This window comes from Coenobita brevimanus, chromosome 17 (genome assembly GCF_032717465.1).
Source record: "Coenobita brevimanus isolate Jiangsu-jjx chromosome 17, ASM3271746v2, whole genome shotgun sequence".
Lineage (NCBI taxonomy): Eukaryota > Metazoa > Arthropoda > Malacostraca > Decapoda > Coenobitidae > Coenobita > Coenobita brevimanus.
In genome coordinates, this window is record NC_136970.1 from 24,341,567 (window position 1) to 24,365,405 (window position 23,839).

At 41.7% G+C, this 23,839-nt stretch overlaps 1 pseudogene; it reads right to left on the bottom strand.

Annotated features, from left to right (window-relative positions):
• Nucleotides 1–1,036: 1,036 nt before the first annotated feature.
• LOC145391133 (lachesin-like) overlaps nt 1,037–23,839 on the bottom strand; it is a 59,677-nt pseudogene continuing 36,874 nt past the window's right edge.

The following is a 23,839-nucleotide window of genomic DNA, read 5'->3' on the forward strand; positions in this document are numbered from 1 at the left end:
TAAACATGGATGCAACAAACTTAAGCCATTTAAGATTTGCAGATGACATTGACCTAATCTCAGAAACAGGAGAGACATAATAAGAAATGTTAAATGACCTAAATAGAGAATGCCTCTGAGTAGGGCCAAAGATGAACCGGAGTAAGCATATGGTAATGTTTGATCCTAATACGCCAAAGAGTGTCATCAAAGTAAAAAAAAAAAAAAAGAAAGAAAGAAAAGAAAATGAAAAGAAATAAAAAGAAATTCATGAAGTTGAGATGTACAGTTACTTGGGGCAAATATTAAAACTAACGAAAAACAATGCTAGCGAAATAAGATACATTATAACTGGATGAAAAGCTTTTGATAAACTTTGGGACATCATGAAAAGCAGCTTGCCAGTATGAATGAAACGGGAAGTATAAAACGAATGTTTGATTCAAGCCAAGGTGTACGGTTGTGAGACCTTGAAACCGACAAAATCAATAAAAAACAAACTAATATGTTCTCAAAGAACAATGGAAAGGTCAGTGTTGGGAATATCTTTGACAGGAAAAGATCATCTTGAGTGAGAGAACTGACTGTCAAAGCAGTAGTAGACTTCATGAAAGAACAGAAACGGAAGTAGGCACGTCACGTAGCAAGAATAAGGGATAATCGATGGAGCAAGAGGTTGATGGACTGGGATCCAAGAGACACCAAGCGTAACAGAGAAGGGCCAGAAAGGAGATGGAGAGATGAGACTGAAAAGTTTGCAGGCAAAACCTGGCGGAAATTGGTTCAGTCAAGGAATTCATGGAGAAGGTTGGGAGAAGCCTTTGTTCAGCAGTGGACTTGCAATGGCTGATGATGATGATGCATGTATGTGTGTGTGTATATATATATATATATATATATATATATATATATATATATATATATATATATATATATATATATATATACAGTATATGTGTGTGTGTGTGTGTGTGTGTGTGTGTGTACTAGTGCCACCCCACCACTAGTGCCATCAGCAAGACGGGGTGAAGGGAACATAGTGTTAGGCTGCCGCTGCTCATTCTCCCGCCTCCACCGCCCCGCCGCCGCCGCCGCCGCTTCCTCCCGTGCCTCCGCCGTCGTCATGGATGCCGCCGTGTTGCATGGCCGCAGGTCGCTTCACTGTCGTAGGTAAAATTTAATTAAATTACAGGTTAATTTGACAAACTCTACAGGTAACTTTGGCTAAATTTAAATTACAGGTAAATTTTTAATAAACCACAGGTAAACCCTCCTGTAGATTAAATTATGCTACAAGGAAGCTTGTACTACAGATAAATCTTATTCTAAAAAGAAATATCAGTTACACGAAAAGTACAGGTAAATTATTGGCAAACTAATTAAACTCCAGGTCAGTCTCAGATAAACGAAAAATACAGATAAATTTAAGATATTCATCATTATGGTACTGTATCAGGAGGAGCATGGAGGGAAATATCCACCTATACATACATACATACACAGATACATATATAGACGATTGGCGAGTGTGTGTGTGTGTGTGTGTGTGTGTGTGTGTGTGTGTGTGTGTATTAATGCGTAATAAAACTTGTGTCTGCACCAGAATTTTCCCACATGAAATATTCTACAAGTCAGTCTATGGTGTATATTGCCTATGACACTACAGGTTTTCTTCATGGTGTTCACAATCAACATATGCTGTAGTAGCAGAAGCACAGGTTAGAAAACATGTATGTAAATGCCTTAGTCTTATATAAATCTCACAGACAGACAGGCAAAGGCAGAGACTGGCAGAGGAGAGAAAGAAGAAGAAAAGGAAGAAATTTTATAGAAGAAAGGGAAAGCGTCAAAAGGAATGATAAGACAGACAGACAGACAGAGACAGACAGTGAAGAGAAAGAAGAAGAAAAGGGAGGAAGAAATTGTTTGCAAGAAAGGGGGAGAGTGGAAAGAAATGATGACGACAGAAACAGAGACAGACAGAGAAGAGAAAAGAGTAAAGAGAGGAAGAAATTGTTTAGAAGAAAGGGGTAGAGTGGAAAGGAAGAAGACAGACAGAGACAGACTGACAGAGAGCGAGCGATACCGTCGACTTTTCACATAGGCCATTAGTTGCAAAAACCGATACGCGACCCCGATTTAACAGACCACAGTCACTGCACAGAGAGAAAGAGAGAGAGAGAGGTAAGACCTGCCGACTAAGTTTCGCATCGCCCATCACTCAGAGAAACCGATGCGGAACTTTGATTTAACAGGCCACAGTCACCGCACAGGGGCATAAAAATAACGTTTACAGGCCATGTATATAGGGTGGGTTGAAAGTTTTCATCAAATGTTGTGATATTCGCGGCAGTTTGGGACGCGGTGGTAAGGCGGAGACCAGTGGTTTGAGAGAGAGAGAGAGAGAGAGAGAGAGAGAGAGAGAGAGAGAGAAATGTGGCCGTTTTGTGAGGTAAAGAGATATTGCGAGGTAGGGACAGTGTTTTGGGAGACAGACAAGAAAATTTTATGGTTCGTTCATAGACTGTGCTCTCCCTACGGACTGGCATTCATATCAGATGGTGGAGCACGTGTGTGTGTGTGTGTGTGTGTGTGTGTGTAGTATTTTATATAGGCAGGTATATTTCATCTAACAAAGGTCCCCATCCCTTTTCATCTCTGTTGATGCTCAAATGTAGTCATATAGGAGGAGGATCTGACGAGTAACCAAGAAGAGTATGAGCTTCATGAGTGAGTTAATGGCCAGATGAAGTCATATTGAGGGAAGGATTTGACTAGTAACCAAAGAGACTCATTCTGCCTCAGAACTAAAACTCAATGAATTCCATACAACTACTATTCAGTATGTGGGATTCAAGAGTGAGTTGATGGCCAGATGTACTGATAATGAGGGAAGGATATGACTAGTAACCAAGGGGACTCGTTCCTGCATCATAACTTCCTTGAATTCCATGCACCTACGGTTTAGTATCTGAGCTTCAGGGGTGACCCAGTTCCATCGGATGAAAACAAACCGACCTTCGTAAAGCTGCCCGAGATGTGAGGACAGTGCAACCATCCACAACAATCCATTTATCTGCCAGCTCAATGCTGCCCTTACTGTTAGCCGGGTTTTCATTCTATTCTTTCTCATTTAATTGTGGCAGGCACTTCAACCATTCACAATTAATTGATTCCTACCAAACTTGAACACAAAGACCAGCCTATGACCTAGTTGTGTCCGCAAGGTTTTGGTTGCTAGGCAACTACTCGTTGCCTAGTAACGGCCGGAAGCCCGATTTGTTCGTACTTTTCACATTTTGAGCTGTAGAAGCATTGTACTTGGGCGTAGAAAGCTCTGAATTCTTTGGGCGTAATCTTGATGTCACTCCTTAATGGAAGTGTGCCATCCATTTTTTCCCCTCTCTCCTCTAGTTTTTGAGTGGCATCCCTGCGAAGATTGGCCTCAGCATCCCTAGCAACCAGTACCGGTTTTCAAAAATACCCCCTTATTTCCCCAGTGGCTCAATAGAATTGAGTAAAAGTTTGCACGCTTATAGACACTGACTAGTGCTACAACTTTCTATCATACAGCTATGTGCTACATTGGCCAGATGAAGGGTCAATGGTAAAATATGCGAAACCAGTGAAAATAGCTCAAATCACGTCTATGCTCACGCAAAATGCTAAGGCTTCAGAGATCATTAAGCCAGGGCCATTATTCTTAGGTGCGATGTAGCCTATAGTACTTCCACACAAAAATGATATTTAGTGTCGAAACTCACTTCCAGTTGCTGGCAGCGCCACCTAGAAGTTGTACCACTGGTGGGCCATCCCCCGAATTTCAATTCCCTAGCTCCACAGTGGATGGATGGAATCGAATGAAACTTTGCATACTTTTAGACGTTAATGAGTACAGCAAGTGTGCTTTGTACATGCATGACCTATATCCGCTAGGTAGGGAATCAAAGGTCACCAAGTGCAGAAAATGTGAAAAGCACTAAAATTACGATCTTGCTCGTGCGAAATGCTAAGGCTCCGAAGATTATTAAGCTTGGGCCACATTCTTGGGTGGAATGTTCCACTGGAGTACCTCTACATAGGAATGACTTTTAGTGTCGAAACTCACTTCCAGTCGCTGACAAAGCTCGGTTCACTTAGAGCTGGCCATTGTCGCCTACTGGCTTGTTTATTTATTTTATCTTATTTTATATTTTTTTTTGCTTATTTATTCCCGCCATTTTACCGTGTCTGCCGTACATTATACCGCAAATACTATCCGTCCTTTAGAGCCCATCTACAAGACACTCTGCCTCCATCAATGCACCCTTCCATTCACAAAAATACAGAGCCAAGAAGAAAAATTGCTTGAATGCAAGCTGGCAAAAGTAAGAGTATAATCCGTCTGGTGCACTTGCAAAACACGGCCATGCAAGAGCTGCTGGATATGAATTCACAAACGGATCCATCATTTATAAAAATTGGAAGTGGTGGGAGAGGAAAAACTGTTGCAATTCTAAGCCTGTCCGACCTTCATGTGACTAATAGCCTGGCATGTAGAGAGGGGGATGGTGTCCCTGCTTGTTGTTAGCTTCCGAGTAGAAAGGTTCTATCCTGACGAAGCTGAGTGTAGATTGACCGATACATAGACAGACAGATAGATAGATAGATAGATAAGTCAGTAAGTAGATAGGTGCAATATGCAGTTTAAGTGAGCGAATGTTTGGTGCTGTGTTTTGATGATCCAGGTGCATCCTTGAATGCGCTGACTGGTTCTGACAGTTTCCTTTACAAATATTTGGACTATGCAAGAGAATGCTGAGTAGACTGTTTTATGTGTATACACCTGAGATTTCCTTAACCCAGCGTAATGTGATGGTAAACTGAAGCTCACTTACTTCTCTCCCAACTAAATTAAGAGAGACTGAGAACAACTACACTCCTAAAAGTGTATCACGGTTCTCTTCCAGTAAAGTAGACAGTCGACGTGGGAGTCTTTTTAAATAACCTGAATTCCTGATGGAATATCTATAGGCATACATTTTACATAGACAGATAGATAGATAATTATACTGCACAGTTTTCTTGTCCTAACATATCAGAATAGTGTACCCAGCTTAACATGCCTAATCCTAATACAGTACGAGTATTGTGACGGGTCTGACCCTGGCCTTTAATAGTTTTTTTTTTTAAGTCTCTTTTATATCTTTGCTGGATGACTATACACTTTTTACGATAACTTGGCAAAGATTTTCTTGCCTTTGCAGCTTATTTCCTGTAGCTCCGTGGCAGACTGCCACAATACTACGGCTACATATACTTTCCATAACACTTCTTCGTGATTAGCATCATATTCTTGTGTTAATTTACAGCTCTAACTCAGCACTGAAGATAAAATATGGCAATTGTAGGCCAAGTTAACGTAATAAGGGTATAGTTACATCAGTGATCATACGAAACTAATACCAGCTCTTTTCCTCTCCACTACAAAGTTCATAAGACAGACACCAAAGCGGTTTCATGAATATACATTTGATATATGAATATCCTGAAAATTATAAAAGGGGTCTGTGTGTAAGCTGAAAATGCAGAGGATGAGATTCAAGGTATGACTCAAAGGAATAAGAAACTAAGTATACTGTATATCTAAAAAATCAGTTTATGAATTTCGTGTCGCCTTCACATTAAAAGCCACCACAGCCTCGTCCTTTCATATACCAAGCTGTATTTTATAAACCCTGGCCTGCAATTGGAGGGGGACCTACTGTAATTTTCTCAAAGTCTGAAATTTTGGTGCCTAGTAAAACATTAACTCAGATTGATATATGTTTGAAGTGTGTGTGTGTGTGTGTGTATGTGTGTAATTCACCGGGTCGGTCAGGATCACTTTGATGGTCGTGATCGTCAGCTTTTACCCTCCCGGAAGGAAGCTGAGAGCTCATATAGTCCGATCTAAGGGCAAGGCTGTGACCTTCACACACGCACACACCCGTCCCCTTGCTCAAGGGGGACAGTAACCACCCACTTCGTCAGTGAAACTTTTCGCAACCTGAGCGAGGCGCGAACTCCCGTCCACCAGTTGGCAAGCGAGAGCGTTACCACTGCACCAGTGTGTGTGTGTGTGTGTGTGTGTGTGTGTGTGTGTGTGTGTTAGTCATGCAGTGGTCATGTAATGCGTCATGTCAGTACATTTTCGCTCCATTTTGATGGTATTCCAAAACTCCTGTGTTTACCTAGCGTGAACCATTTGGTCCTGTGCTGTGAAAATGTGAGCTACGGGGAAAGTGATGATGGGTTCAGTGTTTTATATCTGGCCTGTGAAAATGTTGGTGGTTATGGGGAAGGGGATAATAGGTTATACATGTATCTGACACATTCATATATATATATATATATATATATATATATATATATATATATATATATATATATATATATATATATATATGTATATACATATATATATGTGTGTGTGTGTGTGTGTGTGTGTGTGTGCGTGTGTGTGTGTGTGTGTGTGTGCGTGTGTGTGTGTGTGTGTGTACACACACACACCAGCTCCTCGGTGCACCAGCACTCGCTTTTGTTTATTTTCTTGGTTTAGTTCTTGAACCTCATTGGCCTTGGTGGATAGATTTAAATGTAGAACAAAAAGAATGAGTCCTTTTATTCTGATGATAGCTGCCTCCCCCAACGAAGCTGGCGTTTTTTTTATATTCACCCATGTTTGTTTGTTTGGGTAAGATATAGGCCCAGTCCAAAACTAAACGAAAATCTGACATCGGGACAAGGTCTGTGGTAACATGACCATTAATAGCATCTACTAACAGGTGAATAAAATCCACTACTTGTAGCACTAATGACTGGAGGGACAGAGACAATGATTTAAGATGAAAGCTGATATACAATATTTCTTTGACATCATTATTTTTATCGTTCAATTTCTCTAAGACACCCCCAAATTTTTTCATTTGATTCCCATTTCATTCACATGTGTGACAGTGTTAATAACTTATGAACATTCCGCTTCCAAAATTGAAGCTAATGTTTCTGATTGTACATGACATGCTAACAAATCACTAGATTTTGCTAAGCCAAAAACTCCACCAAGCACTTTGCCATCGAGATCAATGAGACCTCGCTTTGCACGTGGACGTGATCTTCCAACAGGGCCACACTGTGGCAGTAAGGCTTGTAACCTAATGAATAGTTTCTCAATCGGAACAAGTTTCCATTGATGAGGTTTATCCACCGGAACCCCCAAAAGATCCATTCACAAGTTTGTCTGCTAAGGAAATGAGTAGGGATGGTATGGTGGACACGTGACTTGCAAATTTTGGAAGTTCTTGTGTGACTTTCATCAAACTCTGAAGATCATAACGGACTGAGATGACGTCCTCCACTAACATGACTTGCCCCTAGGGCTTTATCAATGTCCCTGGGCGGAGGACCACATCCCTATCCTCATCACCCAGAGATGATCCGAATGCAGCTAGTGCCAGCAAGGCTGTCCACACTCTCCACAGCATCTTCTTCTTTTTTTTTTTTTTTTTTTTTTTTTTTTATGTGTCCGACTCTGGGCATAGGCTTCACAGCCTGCTATCAAGGCCCAGCAGTCCTCCTACATACCATACACCTCTACATGTCACCATGTACCTATACAAGGAATCCGGATTAATGTTCATATCAGCTAAGTGGCCCTGAAAGATGGAGGAAGAAACACCAGAAACAGTGAGGGGAGTTGCTGAGCGAAGATTTTGTCTGTACTCATTAACAGGAAGAGGAGGAGGTGATGAAAGGGTTGCAAGGGCATAAGGAGGAAACTTGAACAATAGGAGGTCCTGTAGATGAAGAAGAATATATGCATTATTTTCCTGATTTTTCTCCAATCTGAAGCACCTGGGAGTTTCCTTAAGATCATCTGCAGGAACCCATTACTCTCAGATGACAGGTCTTTAATCTTATATTTGTTACCATTACGAGATAATATCACATGGTATGGGCCCGTAAATTTGCCATCCAATTTAGAAGTGCGAGACAAATATAAGTGAGTGGATGTTCGGGCTACTGCTAAGTTCAGACGCTGCTTGAATGTGCCGGTTGGCGGTGAGAGTTTCCTGTCTCCAAATGAACAAACTCAGGAAGGGAATGCTGAGATATTGTTGTTACATGTACACATCCGAGAATTCCTTAACTCTGTGTAACTTGATGGCACTGGGTAAACAGAAGCTCATTTACCTCTCTCTAAATGAAAATAGGAGAGACAGAGATCAACACTCCGCGAGTGTATCACAGCCCCTCTTCCAATAATGTACCCAGTCATCGTATGAAGTCTTTTATAATAACCCTAATTCCAGATGGTATACGTACGGGCCTATATGTTATATTTGTTTGTCCACATCTATAAAAGTTAATGGCAGATTACAATGAAACTCTGAATATATGGGTCATTGGCCAAGGAAGAGTTGAATAAATTTTGGTGGTGACCCGAGTTCGAGTCCCAGTTCAGGACTCTTTTTTGTTTGTTTGCCCACAAGATATTGCAGAAAGTTGTTGATGGATTTCATAGGAATTTTATGGATATGAAGATCATGGGTGAAGAAAGAGCTGAATAAAACTGGGTGGTGCTCTGATTTGCCTTGTATAGGCATTCACGGGAGTATGTGCTCTCTGAGTCTTTAACTTGTTACATCTGTGTTTGCGAAATATGACTGGCGACCTAGCCAGCAGGTATACAGTAAGCATTATCTATTCAGTTACGCATTTACATTGGGAAGATGACTAAGCTCAATAAAGCACAAAACCAACTGAAGTAACTTTAATAACAAAGAACAATAATAATCATCATCATCATCATCATCATCATCATAATAATTTCATGCAGGCTCTTGGCCAGGGGTATGCCCTTGTTTTAACCAGTTGCGTCCCGACCGATTTTACACCACTGCCCCCCCCCCCCCCAATCCCAGCAGATTTAAAAAAAAAAATTCTTTTGGCTAAAACCTCCACTTTTTATGAGAAACATTGGAAAATGCCCCCAAAAGTGCTCACATGAACATAGATGTGTACTAATCAGGTGACCCCTTAAACACTTGGTACTGTGTTCTCTGGAGCTGCACTGTAGGTGTTGCATTGTCTATGGTAGCAATAACTATCGCAAACCACTCAGAACAGATATCTGTTCATCTGGTACAAATTTTTATGTTGTACAAAAATATATTGGTTTTCACACAATAATTTAGGCATTATAAGCGTTGTTTCACTCACTGAACACATCACCATACCGCATCTTCCTTGGCAACGTTACCTCCTCGTCACTTCTGCTTGTTTCTTCCTCAGGCGCCACGTAATCTTTGTCCTCCACATCGTCATCCTTTAGGGAACCACTCTTGCCTTGAAATTCGTACTGCGGCATGATATGTCCTTACTGGCCAGGTCACTGGTAACAGGTGAGTTGCCGAGACAATGGCGTGCGGCGGGGGAGGAGGTCACTTGGGTAAGGTAATGTCCCCACCTGGCGGTGGGTAGAGGAAGGTGTCCCACGTATACGTACCAAAAATCAAGCGTGAAATTTGAAAAATGTGCAAATGACAGACCTCGCAATTGCAAAATGTATGGGTACGTCTACAGGAGTCACCATGACAAAACGTTATGATGTACCCATACGTCAACTGGAAGCCTCAGGTTAAGCACATTTCGTTTTATCCTGGTAAACAAACACTGGACAGATGGGTGACATGACTTGGACACTAGAATTTTGTTCTGCCATCTTCCAGTTGATGTTATTCAGCTTCAGCAGACAACCTGACCTTGAAAATCTGAAGCAGTTTTCTGCCATTTTAGCTAAAACGACGAATGGTAGTATGTTTGCAATTTACCAGCACCCTTTACCTAGAACTGAAGTAAATTGAACAAAGTAAAAACGTGATGAAGAGAACCCTGCCCCCTCACTGTCCCACCCATCCTTACCCCACTCCACCCCACCTGCAGTCTGACTGAGTGTCTTGAGAAAAGACCCGGCAGAGTCACACCTTGGTCACCCCCCCCCAAACAATATTAGGCATTATGGTGGTCTAAAGTTAGGTTAGGCCTAAGTTGTTAGGTATAATCTGGTTTAATGTAAAAACACGGCTTTCTCTGATGATTGTATGGTTTGATTAGCTGAATTCTTTTTTCCACTCCCAAGTGAAGGTGCAATGTTGCCAGATCAATTCTCACTGAACTCGCTTCGACACTGCCAATATGACTGGATGACTAAATGCATTCGAAGAAAAAAAACACACACACCCCACCCTATCCCACCACGCCTCATCATAATCCACCCTCACCTTTCCTACAACACCTTTTGACCACCAGAGTTTCTACCTCACCTTGCCTCGCCTCACCCTGCCCGGAGGCTTGAGTTAGGCAGAACGAATACCAGCATTTAGCTTTACTGTTATGCAAGTATTCCATTTAGATATTCTGGGAAATGCGTTTCACCTCATGTTGTTTAGTTTTAGTGTATAAATATAATGTGATGCTGGAAATTATACATATAGATAGATAGATATATAGATTGACAGATAGATAGACAGATAGACAGATTGAAGTTTAATAGCAGTTGAGAGCAGTTTTTTGCATTCCAGTGGAACATGCCGGTTTTTGGACTGGCAGTAACAATGAAGTGATAGTTGCTGGACTGACTCTTGCTGATAGGTGGTATGAAGTATGTCAGTGCAGAAGCGTGCGAGGCATAAGCCTCCCTGCAAATTGCTGACATCCCCCCAGACCTCTCCCACCCCCTTTCAGCCCACGACTTAGTGATCTCGCAGTACTGGAAACTGAGCAAGAGCTGAAAACATGCATGTGGATGAGTTTGTAAAAAACTTATCACTGAATCAAAATAACAGAAGAATTAAGCCATTCTAAGACAGACAAACACAGACAAAAATAAAATAAAAAACCCTACTTCATTTTCCTTACAATGTACACTGCCTACTTGTAACATTTACAGATGGGAGACGTGGAAGGTGTGTGTAGGATATTTATAGAAGAAATATGTGCAGCATGTGATGTGGTGTGTGGAAGGAAGAGAAGACGGAGGGGGGTGCAAGGAACAGCGTGGTGGACTGAAGAGGTGAAACAGGCTGTGGCACAAAAGAAAAAAGCATACAATGAATGGATGAGAAATAGGGGCGTGGAAGAAGTTGAGAGGCGGAAGAGAGAGTTATATGTAGAAAGAAAGAGAGAGGTGAAAAGATTAGTAAGAGAGAGTAAGAAGAGTGTGGATGAGGAATTTCGAAGGAATTTGAGTGTAAAGTGGAGGGACTGTAAGAAAATGTTCTGGAAAGAGGTGAAAAGAGTAAGACAGGGTGGAAGTGAAGTTAGCAGGGGAGTGAAAGATAAAAGTGGTAGATTACTAGTGGAGAAGGGAGAAAAAGTGAGCAGATGGAGAGAACACTTTAAGGAATTGTTGAATATAGAGGATGGAAGCAATGTGAGTATAAGTGGCTGGGGAATGGCTAGGAGAAGGAGGAAGAAATCAGTAGGATAGAAGTTGTGGAAGCAATGAAGAAAATTAAATCGGGGAAAGCCCCAGGAATTGATGGAGTGTGTGGTGAAATGCTGAAGCATGGGGGAGAGATAGTAGTAGAATGGATGTGGAAGACGTGCAGATTGGCCTGGGAGGAAGGTAGAGTCCCGGAGGATTGGAAGTCAGGTATAATTATTCCCTTGTACAAAGGAAAAGGGGAAAAAGAAGTGTGTGGTAATCATAGGGGCATTAGTGTTCTTAGTATAATAGGAAAAGTGTATGGTAGGATACTTATTGACAGAGTTAGAGAAAGAACAGAGAAATTAGTTGGAGAAGAACAGGGAGGCTTTAGGAAGGGAAGAGGTTGTGTAGATCAGATATTCATTCTTAGATCTTTAGTGGAAAAGTTTCTAGAGAAGGGAAAGAAGTTGTATGCGGCTTTCATGGATTTGGAGAATGCATATGACAGGGTGGATAGTCAAGGATTGTGGAAAGTATTAAGAATATATGGAGTAGATGGGAAGTTGTTGAATGCTGTGAAGAGTATGTACGAAGGTGCGAAGGCTGCAGTGTGTGTGGATGGTGAACTAAGTGAATTTTTCTCTTTGAAAGTTGGGTTGAAACAGGGATGTGTCATGTCTCCATGATTGTTCAATCTGTACATGGATGGGGTAATAAAAGAGGTACAAGGTAGGGTAGTGGATGTTGGAGTGGCCCTGGTGAGAGAGGATAGTGTTTGGAAACTCCCTGTACTGTTGTTTGCAGATGATACTGTGTTGTTGAGTGAAGACGAAGGGGAGCTGCAAGGCTTGGTGGATGAGTTTGGGAGAGTGTGTAAGAAACGGAATCTAAAGGTGAATGTAGGAAAGAGTAAAGTGATGGTCTTTGAGAGAGGTGAAGTCAGTGAATGTACAGTGAGGTTGGATGGTGAGGAATTGGAAAATGTGAGTACGTTTAAATACTTGGGTAGTGTGATGAGTAAGGATGGAGGTTTAGAGGGTGAAGTGCTTGAAAGGGTACAGCTGGGAAGAAAGGTTGCTGGTTCTTTGAAAGCAGTGATAAGAAACAGGGAAGTGAGCATGGAAGTGAAAAAGTTACTACATGACAGTATTGTGATACCAACTCTAACGTACGGAAGTGAAGCTTGGACGTTGTTGGAAGGACACAAGTCAAGAGTGAGAGCAGTGGAAATGAGTTATTTAAGAGGAGCCTGTGGAGTCACATGGAGAGACAGGCTGACGAATGAGGATATAAAGGAGCGTTGTGGTTTGGATGTGGATGTGATAGGATGCGTTATGAGGAATACACTGAGGTGGTTTGGCCATGTGGAGAGGATGGAGGGTGAAAGAATGACGAAGAGAGTGTATGTGAGTGAGGTGGAGGGGGGAAGAGGGAGGGGGAGGCCGAGAATGAGATGGAGGGATGGGGTGGAGAGGTATATGAGAGAGGGGGGTGTGAGTTGGGAGCAGGGCAGTGAAATGGCAGGGGACAGGGCGACTTGGAGGCGATCTGTTTGTGGCCACCCCAAACGGAATTGAGACGTCTGGCAGTAGATAGATAGATAGATAGATCTGTGTTCAGTGCAGGCTATGATGAATTTGTGCAATATAGTCTCTATGAATACTGGAAACTTAAATATTTCATAACCCATACATAATGATCATTCTAGGTGAGCAAAATATACAATACATAATATTTATTTTGCAGTAATAAAGTATGCCTTGCAGTGTATCCTTATCTAATCTTCTATCACAGTATTTAGATACTTTTGAACTTCAAAGGATGTCGGACGTGCTGTATACTGTACTAACAGGTTTAATCATATTATTTATTCTTAACTGTTGTACTAATTTTCAAACATTTCGTGTGATATCTTGGCAATTAGCAGCAGTAGCAGTGTAGTAATAATAGCACACACACACACACACACACACACACACACACACACACACACACACACACACACACACATTGCCTCCCCCTATTGATCTCATGCCTCCCCACACTCCCCCTTCAGGGTCAGATGGCCAGCTACGCCACTGTGTAAGTATGACTGAGTGTTTATACCTGTGGGGTGAAATCGAGATTCCGATATCTTGAAAACTCGCCTGACGTCGCTACAGTTGCCAGACAGCGTTTTCCTGAGTCCAGAATATTCACCACTGAAACTCATACTACCCAATGATTCGATGTAATGGTGTGTGTCACTCAGTGACCCTGTGACATACCAGTATGTCACCTGGCATGACAGAGGGCGGGGTAATGACACTCACTAGACATTGTATCTAGAATTATTTAAGATTACAACAGCCTGACCTGGGAAGACTGCATATATTCTTTGGGTGGAAATTTCAACTTTGTGATGGATGCTGGTACTCAGACCCACTCATTCGATGTTGGGTCATCTTCTGGTGACCAAACTGAATGATAAGCTAACTGTTTTCCTGTAATTCAGGAAATCAGACAATAGATAAAACAAATAACAAAGAAGGGATAAGAAATTTCTAACAGTCAAACAAAAATATTGTAATATATCCCATCTAGCCCAGTACCAGAAATAAGGTATTCTGACCCACACCACCAACTATTCCTAACAAAAAACAAAATCCACGAAAACAAAAAAATAAACTGATCTCGCTGATTTAAAAAAAAAAAAAAAAAAAAAAAAGCTATGATTGACTGCCAGAAAAATAAATGTAAATATATAAATAAATGTTAAAAAACTGAATTCGTGGTTTGCATGCTTGTGAGAAGCTAACCTGAACCATATCAACAACACAGTATTTATCTGCCAATGTTTCTGCCTGGTTTGACACTGTGACTGAGAACCACCATGACGTTTGCCACTACTAATAACACCAAAACTTCAGACATGTATAGTTAACAACATATACATCACACTAAGCCACAGTACCAGTATGCTCAGAATGTTGACTTCATTTTAATGTTATCACCAGACGATTTTAACTTTCGCTGCAGCTGATGCAGTAGAGTATATTATTTAATACCAGACGATATTGTTCAGTTGCGAGAAATCTTGGCAGTCATAGGCTTCAAATATTAACACGAGTTATCACGTTCTGTATACTGGTACATCTGTGATTTGGAGACTCAACGCCATACAGTTTGTTCACTGTGTTATGCTTGCATCAAATGATTTTGTTCAGCCAAGTCCTAGCACTTTGAGGTTTCACATACTAACGCGAATAACCCTTTCTGTGCCACTGGTACACCTAGGAATTATAATTATTTAGATACATCAGACAATTTTGTTCAGTCTGGAGAAGTACTAGCAGCCAAAGAGTAGGCTAAGCTTGAGAGGCCCACCTTTGACAAAGGTTTAGTGGAGATATCCATCCGTTTACTTGGGGGTACAGTCGATTATGTAATATATACAGTAGATAGACAGAAATATACATATTGTACATAGACAGATGGATAGATAAGTGGGTAGATATAGATACATAAAACAGATATATATATATATATATATATATATATATATATATATATATATATATATATATATATATATATATATATATATATATATAGACAGATAGATAAAGGTAGATACATACATGCGTGTACATATACACAGATGCATAGATAAATACAGAGAGATATAGGTAGGTATACAGACAGACAGAGAGACAGATAATATCGTAATAGGGGCTGATGATTGTAGTTGATGCTGCTGCCTCAGGCTCATCTGAAACAAGAAACCGGTGGACTGCAAGCTAATGCTGTGTGTAGTCCATTCTCCTGCCTTCCGGGATAGGGACGTCTGTATGCCCGGGCAGCTCCACCACCCGGGCATATCGATGCCAACACGTGAAGGCGTCCATCTACAGCCCCTCTGGATATATCACGAATGGAATATAAAAGTGACCATAGCAGTAAAGGATTTAGTTCAAATTTGAATCCAGATCCGACGTATTTTGTCCGCACCGACTGAATGATTGAAGAGTGTGGGTCAAACGAACCGAGCTTCCGAATTCGTATTTTAGCCACTGTGAGATATTTGTTATGGCGTATCGTATCGACGCTTTTACGGCCCTTGTTGGCAATATAGTGGCGCGAGTTCGATGCCATTACCATCAGAGCATGTTAGTGATATTGATGGTGGTGGGGGTGGTGGTAGTGGTGGTGGGAAAAGGTAGTGGTGGTAATGGTTAGGGTGATGATGGAAATAGTAGTATTGGTAATTGCTGGATTTGGTGGTAATTAACAGAGGTGGTGGTAGTGGTGACGATGGTGGTTGTTTGTTGATGGTCGTGGTTGAGGCAGTGGTAGTGTTGGGAGTGGTGGTAATGAAGATGGATTCTTTAGTGGTGGTTGTGGTGATTGAGGTGGTGGCGGGACTATAAGTGGTAACAGTAGCGGTAGTAGACTACCCTATCTCCTAAATTTCCTTCTGCCTTCTATTGTTCTCTCTGGCTCTCTGACCAGACTTCCAGGAATATATACTACTTGGTGGGGATTTTCCTGTCACATGGGCTAACTGGGCTTTCGGCCCAGTGTCTGCTGCATAATGGGATTCTCGAGTGTCTGGAAAATGTTTCCTATACAATCTGTGTATGCATTCTGGTTGGTGGATGTGTGCATATTTACCTGAGCACCACACATAGCATGTGGTGCAAGTGGTACCTATTGTGCTATGATATATGTGCCAGTGCCTATAATTATTACATGTCTATAACTATTACATATGACATTAATGCCTATAGTAATGGTAGTGGTAGTCCTGGTTGCAATGATAGCAATATTAGTTGTGGTAGTAGTACTGGTGGTTGTGGTAGTGGTGGGGGTTGGGCAGTAGTACTGATGGTAGGGATGGTAATAATAGTGGTTTTAGTAATGGGACACGTTTGGTTGGAGTGTCGTAACCTGCTAGATGACTAGGCATCGGTTTGGCTGTAAATGGTTTATCAGGCACAGTAAATGGTTTATCAGGTTATAAGACACCGTTTGGCTTGCCACTCAATACAGAATCGCTTGAAGGAAACTTTACATCGAGTGAGTGGATGGTAGGCTCCCCCACCTACCAGTTTTAATATGCAAAATAGTTTGATAAGGACGAGGCACTAAGAAAATTCAACGACTACCTAGGATAGGTATTCGGTCGCAAAGTGCCCCATGCATCAACAGATTCCTCTAAACGGGGTCAGCACAGTGAACAGGTGGTTACAGCAGTGATTAGCTCTCTTCGACTTCGATCCCTGGCTGTGGCAGGAAATAGGGTGATGTTAGTATCTTCCTCGGGACCTATTGACACGAAAAACTAACCCCACTTATACTATCTCTTCAGTCCTGAATGAGCTCCTCTCAGCATGTAATCTTTATGGATGGTGTGCATTAAGCACTGAGGTAGTGGAATGTGAAGTTGTGTGGTATGTAGGACTCCTAGACCTCAGGGAACGAACTTTCAATGTATGCACAGAGTCAGATATTTAAAAAGAAATTTAAAAAATAATGAGGAAATTGCAAGGTATAAAACAGCATCGTGTATGCATATAAATGGTTAATCTAAATCAATAATCGTACTACCTTCCCTTCGCAGGTCCGTACCCCATCCCAGCGTACGACACCACAGTAATTACCTATAAATACGAGACGTAAAGGATATCAATATTAACTTTGTCTGTAAAAAAAAAAAAACGTAGTTAATACGGTTGGATCTGGGGCCTATTCAAGACTGGCAATGAAGGATTTGTGGCACCGTCACGTTAGAGATTTATTTTGCATATTATACGTTAGTGTGTGTGTGTGTGTGTGTGTGTGTGTGTGTGTGTGTGTGTGTGTGTGTGTGTGTGTGTGTGTCAACTCACCAGTAACGACGTGGACGGTGATGTTAGCAGGTATGGCGAGGTGGGGTTGACAGGAGTAAGTGCCCGCGTCTGTGGGTCACCAGGCTGCTTGTGTAGTTCTCGTGCCCAACCTAACAAAACATTGTGCATTTTTAGTCAACAGCACCATCATCATCATCATCATCATCACTCTTGTCATCGTTATCATGATTATCACCATCAGTCATCATCATCATCATCGTAACATCATCATCCTCTCTCTCTCTCTCTCTCTCTCTCTCTCTCTCTCTCTCTCTCTCTCTCTCTCTCTCTCTCTCTCTCAACCATTACCCTCACCCCATCACAGACTAGTAATAGCCCCATTCATTGAAATGGAAGATGGATGGGTAGTCAGTAGTGAGAGGAGAGAAAGAGAGGGGGAGGGGAAGGAGGAAGGAAGGGAAGCTGAACAGGTGCTGCCGTATTGGGAAAGGGGTACAGAGAGTTCAGATGCGAGTAGTAGAGAGGCTGAAGGGAGTCTGTGAGAGGAGGGGAGTTGGTGAGAGTAACTTTGGTATCTTAGGTGGTAATAGGAGGCTTCGTAGGACGTCTTCCTTAGCGGTTTATTCTGCATACTACACCTCAATATCCTCATATATTCTGTATTTTGTATTTTAAGTATAGCGATGTTAGAATGATATATATATAATAGGCAAAAGAATGTTAAGGTGTGACAAACAAAATAAATTGCATAGGAAGCAGCGGTACTGTCTTTGCTGACAACAAGGATACGAATCTGCCTTTGACTCACCCTCTTTAGAAGTACTTACATGATGAGCCCCTTCACACACACACACACACACACACACACACACACACACACACACACACACACACACACACACACGATATGACAAGAAAGTACTTCATGTGAAAAAGCATTAAAAAATTATGCAACCTGAAAGAGACAGACATAGTTACGTGCTGGAGGTGGGGCTGGAGCTAGCTCTGTGGCTAGAGTAAGGAGTGATTGGAAGAAGTTCAGGGAGCTGTTCCCCCTCCTGACATTCAGAGGGCTCTTCCTCCATGCTAAGGGACCTTGGTATGCAGCATATTAGGCGTGTAATGCTGTATGGGAGTGAGACCTGGACGGTAAAGGAAGAGGACATTCGTAGACTCAAACGCACAGGAATGACAGTGATTAGGTGGATGTGCAGTGCATTCTTGAATGCAAGACTTCTTTTTTTTTTATAATGAATGGAGGAAGGAAAAACAATAGAAAAAAAAGTAAGTGCATTTGCCTAAAGGCATCCTCCATTCATAAAATACTTATAACAATTGGATTTAAAATCGAGAGGATTAAATGTATGTGGGAAGCAACTCCCAGGAAGTGAATTCCAGAGAGTAGTAGTTCTGGGGATAAATGAATTTTGATAAGCAGAGGTTCTGCATTGTGGGGGAGAGAGTGTGAGTTCATGGGCGCTCCCAGCTGCCCGAGTATTTCGGGAGAAAATGTGAAGGGGAGGCACAACTGAAGCCAGTTCGTTAGAGCACTTACGGTAAAAATATCGATAAAATAGTGCTAAAGAAGCAACATCTAGACGTACTGATAACGGAGGAAGGTTCTGCGTTATGGCAGGAATATTGATTAATCTAATGGCTTTATTTTGAATTTTGTCCAACTGCCTCGATGCAACAGCTCCACATCCACTCCACAGTGGTGAACAGTATTCGATCTGAGAACGCACATGACTTTTGTATATTGTGGCCATTTGCCTGTCAATGAAGAAATCACGAACACTGTACATAAGTCCCAGTTTTTTAGAAGCATTTTTAGCAAGGGATTTAACATAAGCTGTCCAGCTTAGGTTGGGGTTAGAGTAACACCTAGGATATCAATTGGAGGGGTTAAGTTTACGATGGAGGAGTTGAGGGAAGGATGGGACTGGCGTGCTTTGGTGCTGTGATGAGGAGGGGTAGATTGAGATGGTCTGGGCATGTGGAGAGGATGGGGGATGACAATTGCGTACAGAAAGTGAGAAGAGTGAATGGGGATAGGGTTGCGAGAGGCAGACCAAAAAAAACTTGGAACGAAGTCATAGAGTATGATCTCAAAGATGGGGGACTGAACTGGGAGGCTGAAAGAGATCAAGCAGCAAGGGAAGCCACAATTAGGTGACCAAGGCGGATACATGCAAGCATGTTGATGCCTTTATAAACGAAGTGCAACAATAGAGAGATTAATAGCTAACTTTGAGTCCTGTATATGCTGGATGAAAGGAGTTAGAAAATAGTACACTCTAAGAGAGAGAGAGAGAGAGAGAGCACTTTACCTGCAGATGATGTTGCCTTGCTTAATTAACCATGGTGTTATTGTGGTACCAGAAGATATAGACGGGCGGGACGGGGGCGTTTCTCACCCAGCATTCTAAGGAGAGGTGGGAGCCTTCCTCTATGTGGATTTCACTTGGACCCCCTACCACTGCCTCCGCCTCTGTGGAGGGGAGAAGGGGATAGATAGATGGATGGATGGATAGATTGATAGACAGACAGATAGACAGGTAGATAGATATAAGTAGATAATAATAAACATGGCTAGATATAAAGGTAGATACTAAGATACACAGATAGATTGCTAGAGACAGATGGATAGATGGATGGATGGATAGATAGGTAGACAGATAAATAATAGGTAGATAAACATATAAATTCATTTTTCGTTCAGATATAATAAACAGCAATAAGATTTTCGTACTTATAGTGATAAGAGAGAATAGATGGATAGATAGAGAATCAGTATTCATACACAAAAATGGGTACTAACAGGAAATTAGATAATAGCTGATATAGACAGGCAAGAGGTAAATGATTGGACGGAGAGAGAGAGAGAGAGAGAGAGAGAGAGAGAGAGAGAGACTTGTCTATTAATATTTATATATTCATATTTACGTGCATGCATACATGCATACACTTTTTTTTTTCTTTTTGCCCATCGACCATTGAGGCCGGAGCCCCTGGTCATTAAGGCAAAATTATATATATATATATACATTGACATATATAGACATATATATACGAACGTATATATATACATACATACATACATACACACATCTATGCATATGAACATACACACTTTCATGCACACGTATATATATATATATATATATATATATATATATATATATATATATATATATATAATAATTATTTATTTTGTATTTTTTTTATTTTTTTTTTTTTTAATTTTAACTTTATATTACTTATAATCAAAAATACCTAATTTAAATACCCTAAAACTAACCACCTAACAGACAAATCGCTAACCTATACTAAATCCTAAGAGACAAATAACTAGACCTACACTAATGGTAAAAAAGCCTCGACCAAGAGAACACCATCGACTGCAGCCTTTCTACATGACATACCTGCACTCATCACCTGGTGACTGTCAGTCGAGGCACAACCTAATATAGGGGACATCAGTATATGAAAGGGAACCAGACGAGTCAGGAACATTTCCATATACGTCAGCTGTCGTCCCTAATTAGAAGAACTTAAGCAAGATGGTATAATGTATTTACATAATTTGTACAAAAAGTGAAGAACCTCGCCCAGCAGACCACCATCGACTGCAAGTGCCCAATACCTTTCTATATTGCACACTTGCACTCATCAGCTGGTGCTTGTCAGGCGAGGAACTTGGCTTAATGTAAGGGACACCTATATTAGAAATAGATCAGTGGGAGGAGGAACTATTTAAAATATGTCAACTGTCAACCCTAATTAATATTACAATATATACATATTTACCGTTGATAAAAGCTATAACCACACAGTAAAAAAGTCACATCACTCTGATCAGTCCGGTCTCTCTCAAGAAAGCCATCAATTTATCAGTCATAACAATGTCCCCATCACCCAGAATGGTGGAAAGGGTGAAGGGGACGTCTACTGCGCCGCAGTAATTTATAAGTGAAGCACGTTCACGAATAAATCGCCGACAGCACAGGATGATATGACTGATAGATAACACCGCATTACAGATGTCACAGTGCGGTGGGAAGCGTCTTTCCATATATGGTTTCATGTGAGTTAAAATGGTGGCACTGATCCGTAACCGTGCCAATATTTTTTTTTCCAGGCGACTGGGGTGGTTGGCAGTGTCCCAGTCGCCCAGATGCGGCTTACAAGTTGGAATATTTAGTCTGGTCCACTGACCTTGCCTCAAAAGATTTATTTATTTATATCCGAGAGAGAGACTCGACCGTAGATCACGAGGAACGTCCCAAGTCTCCTCGAGCTCTACAGCCGACTTTGCAAGTAAGTCAGCCTGCTCATTGCCGTAGATACGACAATGACCAGGCACCCAGATCAGCGTGAATGACTTGTTGCATGAATGCAACTTATTAATGATGCGGCCCTGGATCTCGTAAGAGTCCGTAGTACAAGATACAATTGCCTGAAGGGCTGATTATGAATCTGAAAATATGACAAATGAGTCATGCCTAGAATTGAGAGCATAGTCTATGGCTTTGTCAATATCAAAAAGTTCGGAAGTAAACACAGATGTATGAGTCGGCAACTGATACCTGAGGGCACATTCAGTCGACCACACACTTGCACCCACACCGTCGGTGTACAATTGATGGGATCCCAAGTGACGAACGATGATGTTACAAAACAAGTGGTGGACCTCCGCCTCCAGCGCCTTGGCCTTTGGTGCTAGGAGCCATGATACATCCACTGTAAAGCCAGGTGGCTCCCAAGGTACTATATTTTTAAGCACCAACTTGTCACAGTCACTGGGGTCCACACCAAGCTCCTGAGTCAGTAAGTGGAGGTGAACGGCAAGTGGCCGGCGCATCCCCTGCAGAAGGTGGTGGTACTGACGCAAGGGGGTGCAGGCCACATTGCCGATATTACTTTTCCTAAATGTCCTTACGCCATAGGACAAGGCCAGATGTTCGCGGTGAATACGGTGGGGAGGCACATTCGCCTCCACTTCCATACGAGCTACATGGGTACACTGGACGGCTCCAAGACACATTCGCAAACATTTATTCTGCAACACATCCAATCCTTTCAGCGTGGCATCGGATGCTGAGCCATACACCTGTGCGCCATAGTCTAGCTTTGATCAAATGAGGGACTTATACACCATTAATAAAGATTTTCTGTCGGCACCCCATGCGGTACCCACTAGGTACTTGAGGACATTTACTGGTTTATCGCAACGAGCAAGCAAAGTATTAATGTGGTTTAAAATTCATGCTACGATCAAAATGTATTCCCCAAAACCTTATAGAATATTGAAAAGGTACCGCCTGATTATCCAAAGTTAAGCACATATTAGGTACGTTACGAGTCGTAAAAACTACAGCAGCACACTTACAGACGGAAAACTTAAATCCCCACTGCAAGGTCCATTGGTGGACGGAGTCAAGGGCTGCTTGAATCTGCCCAGCCGAAAATTGTGCATTACGGGAAGAGTGCCATATTGCACAATCGTCAGCGTAGAGCGAGTATTTAAGATTCCTGGGGATGGGAGCTGATGACAGAATATCATTGATCATAATACTAAATAAAGTAGGACTAAGCACACTTCCCTGTGGCACCCCGTTTTCCTGGATAAATATATCCGATGTTACGATACGGGGCAATTTGACAGAGAAAGTCCTGTCCCTTAAGAAATTTGAAATAAAAATAGGCAAATCTCCTCTTAAACCATAAGCATAGAGCTTCATTAGTATACCGTGTCACCATGTCATGTCATAGGCTTTTTGGATGTCCAAGAACACCTCTACATTGAATTCTTTATTGGCAAATGCCTCTGAAATACAATGCTCCAAATTCATTAAATGATCTAGTGAACTTCTGTATTTATGGAAGCCACACTGTTGATCATTTAACAAATTCTTTGACTCTAAAACAAAAAGAAGTCTATTGTTTACCATACGTTCCATGACCTTACATAGACAAGAAGTCAACACAATAGGATGAAATGAAGTGGTATTCATAAGACGACCAGCCTCTTTGGGTATCGGTATGACGTGCACAAAGTGCCATGAGTTTGGGAACGTTCGAGATGCCCAAATCTCATTGTACAATGCTAACATCTTAATCAGGTTGTCCTGATTAAGATGCTGGATCATACCGTACGTGATGGTGTCTGGTCCAAGGCTGGTGTCTTTACAGGATTTAAGGGCAAGGAGCAGTTCATCTAGCGTAAACTCTTGGTTGTACGGGAAGTCTACGTCTTCTGTGGCAAAGTCAGTGATCTGTAGCTCAGCTGTGCGTTTATGATGTTGGAAACGCGGATCATAATTGGCTGAGCTACTTACATGAGAAAAACTCCTGGCGAGGATGTTGGCAACGTCCACGGGCTCGTCATAGATGGTATTATCGACCTGCAGGGTGGTAATAGGGAAGTATGGGCCTTTATTATTTAATATTCTTATGATGGACCAGACTTTACTTAATGGTGTTGTACGAGTCACCATGAACACAAAGGATCGCCAGGAGTCACGTTTGGCCCTTCTTATTATTCTCCTTGCCTCAGCCCGTGCCTGTTTGTATG